Here is an 18,068-nt window from a genome sequence, read left to right on the forward strand (position 1 = left end):
ATTTGACTCTGAAACATGACTGCTATCCATGAAACAAAAGACTATTCATGACTTGTTAACTGTCTTTGGTTTCTTCCCACCAGCAAAAGGCTTAGAACCAAAAGGTGATTTAGAGGTCGTGAAAGGAAAGAGGTAGCTACAGACACTATATGGAGCTATAATCTTGTTGTAACATGGATGTTACTTTGTATATCATTTTGGTGTATCAGACCAACTATGACTCAATACTCAAGAAGAATACAATGATTTTACCAGGAAAATAATCAAGAAGCTAAAAATTATACTAAATATTTTCTATAGCAAACTGATTTTAAAGCCTTCACTGTACACTACACATAAATGCATTTGGATTATCTCAATCTAGACAACCGCCCTGGGAGGTAGGTACTACCATTATTTCTGTGTTCCAGATGAGGAAACCAAGGCTTGAAGAAGTTAGGTAGCTTTCCCAAGGTCAACAGCTGATAAGAGGAAGAGCCAAATTAAATCCAAATCTGACTCCAAAGCCCAAGTTCGTATTAATCAATATGTATAAAAAGCTTAAACCAGTCCCTAGTATATAGTAAGCAATTAGTAAATGCTAGCCACTGAAATAATAAGTAATTTATTTTAAAACAGTGTTTTAGATGGCAGTCAGTCAACCTTTCTGTGCCTAGATTTCCTCATTTATAAGATTAGGATAACTATTTCACAGAGTTATTGTGAAAACCAAATAAATTCTAGCTATCAAAACATTTAGAAAAATATACGGTGTTTAAAAAGACAAGGAATTATTATATCACCACTGCAGGTAAAATCCTGTCTCTTGTATTACAAAGGAGCCTTTTGCACTATAAGCACAGAAGCCTAAAACTTAAGCACTATCCTCATAACAAGAGTTACATTAATAAATTTAGTAAAGCTGTCTTAAATTATTCCAATATGATTCTTGCAGAATGACAAGCAAAGAGAACAGTGAACTCTATTCATGAGTGTGATTATAAATTTGGTGCTTAGGAAGGTATATTTGCTCTTTCAGTTCAGTAGCACTGGGGGTGAATTTGGCTTATACTACAGTAGTTCTGTTCAAATGCAGCCAGGACAGAATATCTATAGTTAGAAGCATAGCAATATAACTCTCAGTTTAGGGCATAGCTAACTGCCACATTTAATTACATTAAAACAATCAAGAGAATGACATTCAAAAACCTTGTTCTTTATGTCAATGGTCTGACTGGTAATTGGTATGTACGAGTTTCCCGCTTATTCTTAACACTTAACTAAGGATTTTTTATTCTTTATATTATTCTGAGGAAGAGTTAAGAAACTAACAAAAAACAAGCTAAGGGGAGAGATTTCTCAGTATATTCTGCTAGTCACCAAAACCAGAGCCATTCTGTGAAAAGTAGGGACACCTGCAACATAGTTTCCTTGTTAGCTGAAAACTGAAGTACACACAAACACACAAAATGAAAACAGTACCCAACCATTTTTTAAGTATCTATTCATGAATATGGTTGTATCTGCATATTTCTAAGTCTATACAAGGAGATTGTTCTTCCTTTAGGTTTTTTCTTTTACTAGGGACTGTGTTGGTGAACCACTTTGCAATTCAAAGTACACACAAACACACAAAATGAAAACAGTACCCAACCATTTTTTAAGTATCTATTCATGAATATGGTTGTATCTGCATATTTCTAAGTCTATACAAGGAGATTGTTCTTCCTTTAGGTTTTTTCTTTTACTAGGGACTGTGTTGGTGAACCACTTTGCAATTCATAACCATTTAACCACACCACCCTCCTTTTTAGACTCTTCAAAAAATCAATGACATTACTTACACACTTCAATATCTGGTACTTTATTTTCTGGATACTCTTTATGTCTAATCTAAATTCCTGGTACTGCAATTTAAACCAGATTCCTCTCATTTCTGTTTTCTCTGTAAGAGATAAGTAAAACCAGCATGATCAAGAAAAATTAAGTGCATACTTATGTATATTTAAACTGTTATCAATTCATTTTCCTGTGGATAAATCTAAAATATTAACAAAGTAACATTTCCTTATTTCAGATATAGTTGTTTGACTTAAGCTAGCAAAAAATTACTTAGTAAGGTAACAATAATTTGTAAACAGTTATCAATATTAAGGAGAGAATAAAAGAATAAAAAATTGAGTTCATTCATTTCTCCATCTTCACACTGAAGCATTCAAGCAATAATTCTCTTTGCTAGGCACTGACTTAAATGCTAGAAATAAGATACACACATATTCTCTGACTTCAAGGAACTTACTGTTTAGTGAGGGAGACAGATAAGAAAATGAAAACAAGATTGAGTTACAAGCCCACAGACCAGTGCCATCAGAACATCTCACAGCAGAAGGAAAGACAAGTGACAGAAGGCCTCCTGAGAATGGCAACCTCTAAGTCAAGTCCTAAAAGACTGAGGGGAGTTTGCTAGGGCACAGGTAATCCAGATCAAGAATGCAGGCAAAAGCACAGAAGCATAAAAGGACATGGCTCGCTCCAGACGCAGCAAATAATTCCTTACGGCTGGAATGTAGGGTGTGCATGGGAAAATATTAAGAGACAGGTAGGAAGACAGGCTCGTGCCATTAAATGAAGCAGTTTGCACTTTCATAGTTCACATTCTCACTTATAAAGATACCACTAATGTCTTACCAAAATACTGTCCGATAGAAACAGAAAATCTAGAGTCCATAACAAGGAGAACTTCTAATTCCTAAGAATACAATTAATGGTGTTTTACTGTCTATGACGCCCAAAGTCTAACCTACCAGTCACAGCATCCACCTATGAACATAAGCATTCTCCCAACATCATTTACCTGCCTACAGTGAGTGTCATTATAGGATGATGACCTAAAAGTCAGATAATCCTTCTAGACCTAAAAGAGTTACCCACTTTAACCTCATATTTCACACTGATTTTGAAAAAGTCATTTTCAATCATACATTTTGACTTTTAAGAATGAAATGAAAGAATCTATAGCTATATCTTTACCATTTATCTACCTATAATTTTATGTGTGCACTTAGCAAATACTCAGAAAATGGTACTAAAATTGCTTGATAAAAATAAAACAAGAGAAATTAAAATGGAAGATGATATAAAACACCACTTTGGGCGCCTGGGTGGCTCAGTCAGTTAAGTGTCTGCCTTCAGCTTGGGTTATGATCTCAGGGTCCTGGGATCGAGTCCCACATCAGGTTCCCTGCTCAGCAAGGAGCCTGCTTCTCCCTCTCCTCCCTGCTCATGCTCTCTCTCTGTCGCTATCTCTGTCTCTCTCAAATAAATAAATAAAATCTTAAAACAAAAAAACACACCAGTTTGCCTTTAATTATACTTGTCATAATTCAATCCCGGAGTCATCTATAACCTTGGAATATACTTATATCTAGAAACACTGGTGATGAAATTTGTACAATTAAGTCTGAGTGTCCATAATCTCTGACCTAAGATATAAAAATACACTACAGATGTGCAAACCCAGCAGATGAGTCACTCTGCCTTAGCTAACTCGATAATGTAATCAGTACCAATGGCAACAATCCCAGCACCTTCAATCATAGGAAAAAATATCATCAACCTTGGGAACTCTCGAAGAAACTCTTAATATAGTACTTTATGTTGTGAATAAAAATATGCACAAGGAAATCAAATACCGTCCTCCAGTAACATTAAAGTGATGAACGTTCTATGTAACAGATCACACAGCTCTCTCCACTAAAAATCCACAGACTGCACCACAGAAAGACATATAATTGTAAGACAGCAGTAAGAAAGTATAGGCATTCTCCAGAAAATATTTATCACTAGCTCTGAAAATTGGAATATATTTGATCTTACAGAGATAGTGCATTCAATTTTCTGAAAGTACTGTATATCAGAATTCCATGTTCATATTCTTCAACTCAGTTATTTCTATATATTAATTCATAGAACCGTATCAAATTAACAAATGATGGCTTAACCCTCACAATAAACCTCTAGTTTATAAATCTCCTAATAGAAGAGTAGTCCACTAGTCCAGACTGAACTCTAGCATAATATTTAACCTATAAGGTTTTACTAAACAGAGCAACAGTAAGAGGTAAAACCTAAGTATGAATTTAACAGTATTTTGCTTAGTAGGGTACACCAAATAGTTCTTTAAAAGCACCTGATTTAATTCTGTAAAACAGCAAACATTAAATGCAAGCCACTCTAAACTTCAAACTTCATGTTCAAGGATGAAACTTATTAAGTATCAATCAAGCTGTCAACATCTACAAAATAATACAAGACATGCAAGAAAACCTCTAGATATCTTCGCTTTTTCTATTACATGCTTAACCTAGAACTAAATAAACATTAATGAAGGATATCAGAAAAGGAAATAAAGTGGTAATTGTCAGGGGGCGCCTGGGTGGCACAGCGGTTAATCGTCTGCCTTCGGCTCAGGGCGTGATCCCGGCATTACGGGATCGAGTCCCACATCAGGCTCCTCCGCTATGAGCCTGCTTCTTCCTCTCCCACTCCCCCTGCTTGTGTTCCCTCTCTCGCTGGCCGTCTCTCTCTGTCGAATAATTAATTATATCTTTAAAAAAAAAAAAAAGTGGTAATTGTCAAAGCTGAATCCTTAAGTGCATAGGTAGAATATACCATAAATCTGTATTTTCAAACACAGGTGGGTATCATGCTAGTACCAGACTCATATTAAAAGGCTAAATACTGATTTGTGTATATAAAATGTACACACACAATTTGCCTAAAGCAAGGTTAGGCAAACGCCAAGCAACTCTAAATAACCCTCAAAACAAATTGCTTCATGAACAGCTCATCTGTTTCTGCATTAACTCAACCTAAAATGCTCTTAAACATATTCTCTAAGGAAAATAATCTTGATTATTTTCTACTTTTAGAGCAATGCATTATAAATCACTGTTATAATCTAGCATTCAAATTACCTGATTCAAGTACACCACTAAGAAAATGATTGATGTGTGTGTGTGTTTTCTAACACTCCTCAACCTCACAAAATGCCACCCAACACACAAAGTTAACGAGAAATATTTACATCAGAGTACATCTATCCATTTGATGAGCTCTCATGGGGCCATTAATAAGTATTGTTTAAAGAACACTTAATGACCAAAAAAAAAATGTTCATGGTCTGAAGTTAAGCGGGAAAAAAGAACAAAACTGTTCTTTTAAAATGCAATATGGTATCCTGGGTGGGATTCTGGGACAGAAAAAGGACATCAGTGGATAAACTAGGGAAGTTCAAATAAAGTCTGTAGTTCACAGCATTGTGCCAGTGTTAATTTCTTAGTTTTGAAGTATGTACCATAGTTACATAAGATTAACATTAGGGAAGGCCAGGTAAAGGGCATATGAGAATTTCCGTATTATCTTTCCAACTTTTCTGTGATTCTAAAATTGTTCTGGGGAAAAAAAAAAAGGTTATGTTAAAAATTACTCTTTGTGCCCAGTAGCAAATACAAGAGGCTTCTCATTTTAAAAAATAACATTCACACTTATTTTTCTCTCTCCCACCTCTACACACAACACATAAATCCAGAAAAAAAAGACTAGACTAAAACACACTAAAATATTAACTTTTGTTCACTGGTGGTAGGATGAAAAGCAAATTTTTCTCTTTATATTTTCTATAGTGAATTGCTTTTATAATCAACAATAAATTATTAAATATACAAATCAATACTTTATTAAAAACTTCTTTTGAAAGAAAAGCTATAAATGTCTAAGCAGAGCCCAAAGGCAGACTGCATACAAAACAGGTTAGGGCAGAGGGTGAAGAATGCAGTGGCCAAGGGAAATTGCCAGGAGTATTTAAGTAGGCATAACCTAATTAGTAAACGCTGGAAACCTGCCAATACACAGAACTTAACATCCACTCTGAGGCTAAAGGTGCTCACAGCCAGCAAAGTTATGCTCAGAATTCACATGTCTTAGGGGAATGTCCTGAAAGGCTCCCGTAATACTAAGAATTTGTGGAGATATATAGCTTGGGTTTGTTTCAAACAAAAATAATGCAGTTGGAGATGCCTGGCTGGCTCCATTGGTGGAGCTATCTGACTCCTGATCTCAGGGTTGTGAGTTCCAGCCCCACACTGGGTGCAGAGATTAGACAAATAAAATCTTTAAAAAATAAATACTGACAATGCAGTTGGACATCTGGTGCACAACTGCCCACTGAGAGCTTCTAGAAACATTCTTCAGTACCATGGTGTGCTCTTTAGGTATTTCTCCTCTACTTTTTCCTTCTCTAGCACCTTCCCACAACCTATGCCCAACCTTTAGCCCTCAGGCCTAAAAATGTCACTGCAGAATGATGAGGATCTAGAGACCACTGGGATTATACAATCAAATCCTATTTCAGATGTCTGAAAGTTATCACAAAAGTTATTATTCTGATACCTTCAGGGCAAAATATGTTCTAGAACTCCATTAAGCAATAGGAGGGGAAACGTAATCAATAACAAATGTTTCCCGCTCAAAAGTGAAAAAATAAAATATTTTGTCCCTTAGAGGAAGTGCCAGTGGGACCAAACAGACTGCGTTTTGACAGAGTTTCTTCCAAGCTATAATCAGGCTGATTTACGTGTATCAGGCTGTCTGTCCCTACTTAACACTAGCAAGTGTTATGTGGTCAGTGCCGGGTTCTGTGTTGTTTTAAAAAGTTTTTTAATTCTTTGTATATGGTCACCCTCATTCTCAGTTGATAGTACAGCAGGCCCTAGAACTCTCACTTAAACATGTATGTGCTTTTTTTTTTTACTCTTGAATCCTTGTGGACTCTATAATCAGATAACTAAGCCTATTAAGAATGGGTGCAAAATATGGCCCTGTACTCAGAGACAAAGGAATATTTAATGTTAAAATGCATGGTATTTATTTCATGAGTTTTATTACAGCACTTTTAAGCATTAGAAGCATTTTTTGCTTACTTCCTGTCATAGTTACGTTTGAGAAAATAGAAGCGACCAAAAAAGATCCTCAGGTATGGAGGACACAAGAACAATGTATTACTGTTGTTATTATTTTGAATATCAATGGAGATACACACTGTTTTTCATCAAAGCTAAGGCACAATTGAGTTTAAGGCTGATGTTTTACACACCACTAAGAAAAAAACGTTGCCCACTGAACTATGACATGCCACTGATTGTTAAGATACACCTAAATTTCTATTAATAAAATCGGAAAAAGTCTCTTAGAATCAATGAAGTATAAGATACAATGAAAACTATCAACTCATTACAAATGACACTAAGGGATGTTTGTTACAAATCTTTTCTTTGCTCCTTCCCAGATGTTAAAAGATAGTTACAATCAAGTGACAGGATTTCAGAGTGTCCAAAACCCAGTGTTCTTCTGAGTCTTGATAAATATTTGTCTAGAGAACAATCTTTCAGTGCAGACTGCTGGGAACTATTTTCTTCATTCATATGGGGAAATGAAGTGAAAAAATTAATCAAAATTTTACTAAAAGCCAAATTTAGAATTTTTAGTTTTCCTGTCTACCACTTTAACAAAGACAATATTCACTCTTTCCCTAAAGGTTTCAGGGTTTGTTTTCCTTCAGTTTTACCTGGATCTTAAACTAGGATACCAATCATCCAAGATCAAGATAATTCTGAAGAGCTATCTTCAAAAGTACAGCTAAGATCACTGGGGATATTCCCTTTGAGCACAACTTATGATAAAATATAATTTTAAAGCAATGGTGAGAATATTTTTCTTTTTTAAAGGCAAATGTAGAGAAAACAAATGTCTACAGAAAACAGTGAGAATTTCTAAGATGTTTTACTCTGTCTCATTCTCCCAATATTTTTTCACCAGTAATGGCTGAAAAGCTATCACTTTAACTCTTTTTTTTTTTAGAAATCTGTGAACTTAATTAATTCAACAGTTAGCCACAAAGAATATTAGTCTCATATAATTAGGTACATGTAACATTCTTGTCAAAGCCTTAAAAATTTTCTACATGCAGGGGCGCCTGGGTGGCACAGCGGTTGAGCGTCTGCCTTCGGCTCAGAGTGTGATCCCGGCGTTATGGGATCGAGCCCCACATCAGGCTCCTCCGCTATGAGCCTGCTTCTTCCTCTCCCACTTCCCCTGCTTGTGTTCCCTCTCTCGCTGGCTGTCTCTCTCTCTGTCGAATAAATAAATAAAATCTTTAAAAAAAAAAAAAAAATTTTCTACATGCGAACCGCAAATGTGAATGCTCTGAAACTATGAACCCTGCTAAATATGAGGCAGAATGCAGCTAGGGCAAGATTTTCTTTCTCATATAATTGATAAATGGCTTACAACAGCTCTGCTGTCTTAATATATTTTAATACACCACATCAGAATCTAAAATAAAAGGCTTTATTTTTAGCATCCTAAGTCCCCCCAGCAGAAGGCAGTATTAATGCCAGCAAGGCAGCATGACAGAATGAAAATATAATGGGCTTTAGGGCAACAGAAATCTGAATTCTTATTTAACCTCTCTGAATCTACGTTTGCTCACAGGTAAGTTAAAAACACCACCACTCCCTACCTCATATGGTTGTTACAGGTTTGGAGGCTGTTGCAGTAGTAACAACTGGGGGAAGGGTCTGAATTAGGGTAGTGAACAATGAAAATGGAGAAAGATGGATTAGAGCAAAATATAAAAGTTCGAATCAATAATGATTGATTAAACTGGGAAGAAAAGCAAGGCTCCAGGAATGAATATTCATTGAGCTGGGCTGGGGAACACAGAAGGACACAAGGTTTAGAAGAGTTTTAAACACATTGTGATGCCTGTGAGATATCCAAGTGGGAATAGGCAACAGGCAAACAGAAATACAGGTATGGAGGTGGGAAAAAGATCTGAGTTGGAGATATAAATCTAGGTTGTCAACTTACGGATGCAAGGCTTGGGACAAGATGAGACCGCCCAGTGAGAAGAAAAGTAAGGCCTACAGAAACTCAGAAACACTAATATTTAAGGGAACTGCAGAGGAAGGGAAGTCCAGAAAAGAGACTGGACAGGCACTGTCCAAGGACCCAAAAGAAAATCTCAAAGATGGTGCTATCACAAAAGCCTACGGAACAGAATGATTCAATGTGAGATGGGATAAGAAACAGTGTCTCATTGGTAAGACTGCAGAAACCACGGGAAGTTTGAAGAAAGTAATATTTAGCAGTAAGGAAAAGCAGAGCAGAAGAAACAGTCAGTTTTCATCAAATTTCTTTCTGCTTCATGGAATAACAGACTTCACTTGCTCCTAAAACAGAAATTAAACCAAAACACAGAAGTCTGTGAGAATAAAACAGACTTCATCTTCTAGAAAGAAATGAGTTCCCAGTCACTAGCAATGTTCAGTAGATTCCACTACCGGTCAAGAAGTTGATGAGATGACTTTGCTCTTTTCTTCAAATGAAGGAATTTTCAAGGACTAAACAAAATCTGAAACACCTGCATTAAAAGGACAAAGGGAGGGGCACCTGGGTGGCTCAGTTGTTAAGCGTCTGCCTTTGCCTCAGGTCATGATCCCAGCGCCCTGGGATCAAGCCCCGCATTAGGCTCCCTGCTCTCTGGGAGCCTGCTTCCTCCTCTCCCACTCCCCCTGCTTGTGTTCCCTCTCTAGCTGGCTGTCTCTCTCTCTGTGTCAAATGAATAAATAAAATCTTTAAAAAAAATAAAAAATAAAAAAATAAAAGGACAAAGGGAAAGATACAACAAAAAGGCTCTTAAATATTTAGAAATAGAAAGTAATGGTTCTACGAAGTTTTAAAAATCATTTTCAATGAATTCTACGTAAAACACATAAAAGAGAGAAAAGCATTTTTTTAAAGATTTATTTAATTTAGAGAGAGCATGTGTGTGCATGTAAGCAGGAAGGAGGGATAGAGGAAGAGGGAGAGACAGAATCTCAAGCAGACTCCCTGCTGCGTGCAGAGCCTGACATGGGGCTCAATCTCACCACCCAGAGATCATGACCTAAGCTGAAATCGAGTCAGATGCTTAATCGACTGAGCTACACAGGCACCCCAAGAAAGGCATTTTTAACCTTGTAAGTCCAAAGTAAAACATTTAATGTGATATAAAAACTTGTAGAAAGTCATCCAAGATGGTGGCACAGGAAGAGCCTGAACTTCCTCCCATGGACATACCAAATCTACAGCTACATATGAAAAAATTCCCACTAAAAAAGAACTGAAAACTAACCATCTGAACAGCTCCCTCCAAAAGTGATAGAAGGACCATATCAAGTTAGGTAAGTGAGGCAGAGACACAGTCTCACCAACTATCCTACCTCCTCACCCCCCCCGCCACAACCACCCACAAGAAGTAATCTCACAGTCCGGAGCCTTTCCCCAAGGAGTGAAAATCTGTGCCCCACTTCAGGCGCTCCAACCCTGGGGACCTACACTGGAGAGACAAGTCCCCAAAAACATCTGGCTCTGGAAACCAACAGGGTTTATGTCCAGGGGACGTGGGGAGCGGTGGGGATCTGAGATACTCCTTTTGAGGGGCTTGTGTGTGGACTCAATTATCCCTGGATCCAGTGCAAAAGCAGCAGTTTGAGAGGTAAGCGAAATATATGTGAAGGAGATTTATTTACTAATCTTAAAGTATCTGCTAGAGGAGCAAGAACCAGTTGGGAGTTTCTTTGGGGAGAGAGGTACAAGCAAGTGCCATTTTTGTACCCTCCCTCTACCTTACCATTGCAGGCAGGCACATGCAGACACAGCCTTGCCAAAGCCACGGGCATGCCCCACCCCCAAAGTTCTTTCCTTGCCTCATGAAGATTGCAGGCTTGTTCTACCCTTGGCACTCTCTAGCATGCTAGTCTCATAAAGCCCATGGGTGAGCACAGTCCACACAGGGGATGCCCCTTGACCACCTGGCCCTGGTAGCCAAAGGGGCTTGCATTTCTGGGCTCCACAGGACTATAAAAATAAGAAAGACAGTTCTAGGAAGGTTATTACACCCAAGGCACTGAACAAACAGCAAACATAAACATACCCTCAGTACCAGGAGGTACAGGCTTCAGGTCTGCCACACACTTAGAGGTTATAAAGGAGCTCTCAGGGAATGTAAGCAGGGAGCCACCACCTGGGCTGCACCACAGATCACTGTTACTTCCCAGAAATGAACTTACAGACTTCTCTGAAGCCCTGATTTTTGCAACTGTGGCCCAGGGGACATCTCCAGATCTGCTGGTCTGGAAGTCAGCAGGGTTTATGACTACAGTCCCTCAGTACTGTATTTATTTGCACACTTTTAAAGCCTGAGGATCTGGCTTCCAACTGGCCTGAAACCAGGTACTGATTGAGATCACTCCCTCTGGAACACTGGCAGGTCTTGGCACATCCTCATCAACTGGGACCTGTTGAGAGTAAATCAGGCTACTGAGACAATCACAAAGGTTTGAGAAACTACCAAGAGCTAGAGTAAGGCTGAACAATAGGTTCATCTAGGTTCATCATCTACACAGGGCCACTCCTTCAAGACTGGGAGAGATAGGTGATTTACCTACTACACAGAAACAAATACAGAAAGACAAGCAAAATGAGGAAACGGAGGAATATGTTCCAAATGAAAGAACAAGATAAAACCCCAGGAAAGACCTTAATGAAACAGAGATAAGTAAGACAGTTTACCTGATAAGGAGTTCAAAGCAGTGGTCATAAAGAAGCTCGCCAAGCAGGAGAAGAATGAATGAACACAGTGAGAACTTCAACAAAGAGATAGAAATATAAGAAAGTACCATGCAGAAGTCACGAGAATATACTGAATTGAAAAACACACTAGAAGGGTTCAACAGCAGACTAGATGAAGTAGAAGAAAGGATCAGTAACCTGGAAGACAGAGTAGTGGAACTTACCCAAACAGAGCAGCAATCAATCAATCAATCAAAAGTGAGGATAGCTTATGAGACCAATAAGAAAAAATCAAGCAAACCAACATTCATATTATAAAGGTCTGAGAAGGAGAAGAGAAAAAGAGAAAGGGGCAGAAAACTTATTTGAAGAAATAATGGCTGAAAGCCTCCCTAGCCTGGAGAAGGAGGCACAGAGAGTTCCAAATAAGATGAACCCATAGGGATCCACACCAAGACACATTATAATTAAAATGTCAAAAGTTAAAGATAAAGAATCTTAAAAGCAGCAAGAGAAAAACAACTTGTTACCTACAAGGGGAACCCTCATAAGATTGAATTTTCAGCAAAAACTCTACAGGCCAGAAGAAAGTGGCATGATATATTCAAAGCGCTGAAAGGAAAAAAGTTCCAACAAAGAATATTCTACCCAGCAAGGTTATCATTCAGAATTGAAGGAGAGATAACAAGTTTTCCAGACAGGCAAAAGCTAAACCAACCTTACAAGAATGTTAATGGGACTTATTTAAGCTAAAAAGAATAAGAAAAGGATAACAATAAGAAAACACAAAATAAAAATCTCACTGGTAAAGGTGAAAATATAGTAAAGTTGGTAGACTAATCACTTACAAGCTAGAATGAAGGTTAGAAGACAAAAGTAGTAAAATTAATTATAACTATGATAATTTGTTAAGGGATACACAAAATAAAAAGATGTAAAATATGATGTCAAAAACATAAAATGTGGTAAGGGAGAAGCAAAAGTCTACAGAGTTTTTAGAATGCATTCAAATTTAAGATTGCTCTCAGCTTAAAATAGACTGTTAAATATATAGGCTATTCTGTATGAACCACATGATAACTACAAAGCAAAAATTATAATACAGCCACAAAAGATAATGAAAAAAAAAATCTAAACACAACACTAAAGAAAGGCATCAAAACACAAGGGAAGAAAGCAAGAGACAGAAGGATGAGAGAAGAACTAAAAAACAGCCAGAAAACAATTAATAAAATGGCAATAGATACATATCTACCAATAATTATTTTAAATGTAAGTAAACTATGGATTCCGGGAAACAATCTGGGGTTTCGGGGCAGGGGGAGGGGGATGGGGTGCCCCGGTGATGGTTATTGAGGAGGGCACGTGTTGTAATGAGCAGTGGGTGTTATATGCAAATAATGAATCATTGAACACGACATCAAAAACTAATGATGTACTATATGGTGACTAAAGTAACAAAAAAATAAAATAAAATAATAAATGTAAGTAAACTAAATTCTCTCATCATAAAACAAAGAATGGCTGAATGGATTTTTTTTAAAGACTCATCTATACTTTGCCTACAAGAGACTCACTTCAGATCTAAAGACACACACAGACTGAAAGTGAAGGGATGGAAAAAGACATTCCGTGCACACGGAAATGGAAAGAAGGCTGGTGTAGTCATACTCCTATCAGACAAAATAGGCCTTGAAACAAAAAGTGTAATAAAAGACAAGGGTATTACATAATAATAAAGAGAGTCCAACAATCCAACAAGAGAATATAACACTTGTAAATATTTATGCACCAGCATAGGAACACCTAAATATAGAGAGAAAATATTAACAGGCCTAAAGACAGAAATTGATGGCAATACAATAATAGCAGGGGATTCTAATATCCCACTTGTATCAATAGATAGATCATCCAGAGAGAAAATAAAGGAAACATTTATTTAAATGAAACATTTATTTAATGACACAGATGTACTTAATAGAAACATACAGAACATTCTACCCAAAAGCAGCAGAATACACATTCTTCTCAAGTACACAGGGAACATTCTCCAGGATAAATCATATCTTGGGCCACAAAACAAATCTTAACAAATTTAAGAGGACTGAGGGGAGCCTGGGTCCTCAGTGGGTTAAAGTGTCTGCCTTCACTCAGGTCATGATCTCAGGGTCCTGGCTCCCTGCTCAGCAGGGAGTCTGCCTCCCCCTCTCACTCTGCCCCTCCCCCCAGCTTGTACACGCTCTCTCTCTTTCTCTCTCAAATAATAAAACATTGTTTAAAAATTTAAGAGGACTGAAATAATAAACATCTTTTTCAACCATAACGGTATGAAACCAGAAATCAGTTAAGAAGAAAATTGGAAAAATCACAAATGTGTGACAATTAAACAACATGCTATTGAACAACCAAGGGTCAATAAAGATATCAACGAGAAAATTTAAAAAATACCTTGAGACAAATGAAAATGGAAATTCAAACATCCAAAATCTATGAAATGCAGCAAAAGCAGTTCTAAGAAGAAAGTTCACAACGATCCAGGCCCACCTCAAGAAACAAGAGAAATATCAATCTGTTATACTTAAAGGAACTAGGAAAAAAAGAACAAAGCTCAAAGTTAACAGAAGGAAGGAAATAATAAAGATCAGATTGGAAATAAGTGAGACTAAAAAAAAACAATAGAAAAGATCAATGAAACTAAGAGCTAGTTCTATGAAAATATAAACAAACCTTTACCTAGACTCACCAAGAGAAAGGCCCAAATCAAATCAGAATTGAAAGAGAAGATAGAACTGATGCCACAGAAATACAAAGGCTCATAAGAGACTACTATGAACAATTACAATCCAAAAATTGGACAAAGAAGAAATGGATAATTTTTAGAAACACAACTTCCAAGACTAAATCAAAAAGAAATTAAAAAATCTGAATAGACCAATTACTAGTAAGAAGATTGAATTAGTAACGGAAAACCTCCCAACAAACAAAAGTACAGGACCAGACTTCACTGGTAAATTCTACCAAACATTCAAAGATATTAATACGTATCACTTCCAAACTCTTCCAAAAAGCTGAAGAGGAGGGAATGCTTCCAAACTCATTTACAAGGCCAGCATTATGATGTACTAAAACCAAAAACACCACCAAAAAAGGAAGTTACAGGCCAATATCCGTAATGAACATAGATGCAAAAATCCTCAACAAATATTAGCAAACCTAATTCAACAATACATTAAAAGGATCACGCATCATGATCAAGTAGGATTTACGCCAAGAATGCAAAGATGGTTAAAATATGCAAATCAATCAATATGATACACTACAATAACATGGTGACAGATGGAAACCAGACTCATGTGATAACTCTGTGGTGTATACAAATGTGATATTATGTTGAATACCTGAAACTAATACATTCTGTATCAATTTTACCTCAATTAAAAAAGAAAAAAAAACTTCTGGGGCACACCTGGCTGTCTCAGTGGGTGGAGCATATGACTCTTGACCTTGAGTTTGTGAGTTCAAGCCCCATGCTGAGTGGGGAGATTATTTCAAAAGATAAAATTAAAACAAAACTTTTAACTGTCAACCAAATTTTATGGTTGATTTTTAGCTGTAATAATCCTGTTTCGTTTAATGTCATTAAAACCTACCCAACTGAGTTTTTATAACTTCTACTACTAAAAAAGTAATTCTTTCTTTTCGTCTTTTTAAAGTGCAGGCACATAAGTTTGTTTGTTTGCTTACTTGTTTTTATGGCAGAGTTTAGAAGTTATTTGCAATTCTGGCTATTTTCCATTTGACCCTCCAGAGCCACTCACTCTGTTCTGTTCCCTAGAAGCCTGACCTGCACGGAATGCCGCCAGACCAGGTTGGCTGTGGCTCCATTCCCCACTAAAGCTTTTTTGATGGCTCCTATCAGGAACCACCCCCCCCCCCCAACCTCCGTAAGTATGACTACTGCTGGTTCAGGTAATCATTTGGTCCCCTGTCCCTTTCAGATCTAGAAGTGGTAACAGCTTCCTGCTATTGCTAACTAGCTTGGTCATCATTACGTGCTGGTTTCCTTTAACCTGCCTACACTTTGCAAATAATCCCATCATTGAATTATTTTCTATTATACTTGTCAGTGTCCTGTTTCCTGCCAGAACGCTGACTGATACAAGTTGCTACTGATGTTTTCAATATAGTAATTATATATTGCCCTCTAACCCCTGGAGAAAAGAGCCTATGGTCACCAGCTTTTACATTTCTTACTCAAACCAACAAAATACCTAAGAATAGAAAATAAAAATTGCCAACCTAAAAATAATTAAAAGGGAAAAGGATTTTTTACCAATTTTTAGGGGAAAAAATCTCTTTAACTTCACTAAATTTTATTATGATTAATACCCTCAAATCTCGTAGTCATCCTTGACCCCTCACTCTCACTTTCCAATCTATTAATCCTTTCAGATCTATCTTCAAAATATATCCCAATGTCAACCACTGTTTACCATTCCTACCACTAATTCTCTGGTTCAAGTTACCATCATGTCTGAATTTTTGCAATAGACTTCTAATTAATCTCTGCCTTTGCTCTTGGGCTGCTCCTTTCCTCAACAGAGCAACCAGATTAATTCTATCAAAAAGTGTCACTGATTTTTTTCTAATGGTAAAAAGACATGACTCATACACAAAGTAAAATAAATATGTCCAAGATATTATTGAAGTCATTAATTAATAAGGGAGTCATTAAAATGTTACAACTGGTTCAAAGAAAAACTCCAAGAACCACACACACACAAAAAAAAATTGGGAATTCTGGCGTGAATTTACAAATAGATCCAAAATTCTGAGGGCAATAATCAATTGTATTCCGCTGGACACAATTCATTTGCACTATGAATGTGAACTGTGTACGTTTTTAACGGTCTTCTACAAATTACAGAATTAGAAAGTAACTCAAAGAAAATCAGAGACAGATAAACCCAATAGATGAGCAAGATAAAAACCTGCTTATCATTTTTTACCCATTTCAAAGTTGTTCACAACTTTTCCAGACAAAACCTTGCATGTCTCCTTCTATTCCCCTAAAAGTAAAAAAATTAAAGAACTTTTAATGGCCTGGCCTACAAGATCCCAAATATTTTAGTATTGTTTCCTGCCCTTCTGGCTCCACTACTGATCTCGCGTACTAACTCTCCCCTTCCGCATCTGTTCCAGCCACACCGGCTTCCGGGCTGTTTCGAAGACACTAAGCGTGCTCCTACCTCAAGGCCTTTGCAACTGTTGTCCTGTCGAAACCGTCTTCCTCCAGATACCCTTGCTCCTTCACTTACTTCAGGTCTTTACTCACAGATCAATTTATGAGAGGACTTATCTGAGCACCTTACATGAAATAGGTAAACCCCTGTGCCACAATGGTACCTCCTTTCTTCCTTTTTTTTTTTCCTTACACTGCTATGTTATTCTCAAATGACTTATTACCAACTAGCATGCTACATACTTACTTATTTTTGGATTCCCTGTTTCTCTCCTCCATAGACACCACAAAATGTAAACTTCATAGGAGGGCAAAGACTTTGTTTCCTTCACTGCTATATCCCCAGTGGCCACACAGTGCCAGACACATACTAAATGCTCAGTAAGTTTCAGCTGAATGAATAAAAGGCACTGGATAATGTTTCACAATTACAACGTAATTACTGACACATTCTGCCCCTGAATTTCTTCAATATAAAAACATATCAATAAAACTACAACCAAATAATCGTACATTCTTACTAATTGGCATGTTACTTAACAGTTTTTTATTAAGATTACGTTTTAAAATAGAGCTCAAAATTACTTAGGTTGGTCTGAACCCTGACGGTTATTTCATGAAAAATGCTTTAAAACTTAGCATATGGTGCCACAAAACTTCTCTCAGAAGCAACGTTATCCTGGCGCTATCAGAGTGAGCAAGTATACTCACAAGACTCAGGTGCCACCAGATGTCCTCCTTCTCATTCAAAGACTGTGTGATACCTGAAGAGTCTAACTGGGCAACTCAGCTGCCTCGAAATCATTGCCCAAGCTGTTTTATTTCCACCAAGCTATGTCAGGTCACTCCTTGAAGTTCTATAGTCTTGGCATAGACCTAGGTGAAGGTGAATAGACTTCTAGGATTGAGACTACTATTTACGTTGGATTTCTGATCCTAAACCTTTTCCTAGCCACTAGACCACCAGGGAACTGTGTTGATCCTAAACCTTTTCCTAAGCTCTTGTAATTGTTAACCTTAAAAGATGCCTAATAAATTAGAATTTTCTTTGAATAACACCTGAATTACCTACCATATGCAATGGCAATACTAGTATCTTTGGTCTACTTATTTGATATTTCTTTGGTCTTGTTATTTGGTAGCTATTTCTGCTAAAAGAGGAATACGATTATGT

At 37.2% G+C, this 18,068-nt stretch overlaps 1 protein-coding gene across 19 annotated transcripts in view; it reads right to left on the reverse strand.

Moving 5' to 3' along the window:
* Window positions 1-18,068, reverse strand: part of FRS2 (fibroblast growth factor receptor substrate 2) — a 112,380-nt gene that overhangs the window by 25,043 nt on the left and 69,269 nt on the right. For 12 of the 19 annotated variants that reach the window (XR_008960822.1, XR_006409742.3, XR_006409740.3 and 9 more), the window contains one exon: window positions 1,824-1,924. The exons of 3 other annotated variants lie outside the window; for them this stretch is intronic. The gene's annotated coding sequence lies outside the window, so the exon portion shown is untranslated. Of the gene's footprint in view, window positions 1-1,823; window positions 4,586-11,150; window positions 11,379-14,100; window positions 14,197-18,068 lie in introns of all 19 variants that reach the window. 4 more of the 19 variants (XM_048217783.2, XM_057316556.1, XM_044384615.3 and 1 more) reach the window with 3 other exon arrangements.

This window comes from Ursus arctos, unplaced genomic scaffold (genome assembly GCF_023065955.2).
Source record: "Ursus arctos isolate Adak ecotype North America unplaced genomic scaffold, UrsArc2.0 scaffold_21, whole genome shotgun sequence".
NCBI lineage: Eukaryota > Metazoa > Chordata > Mammalia > Carnivora > Ursidae > Ursus > Ursus arctos.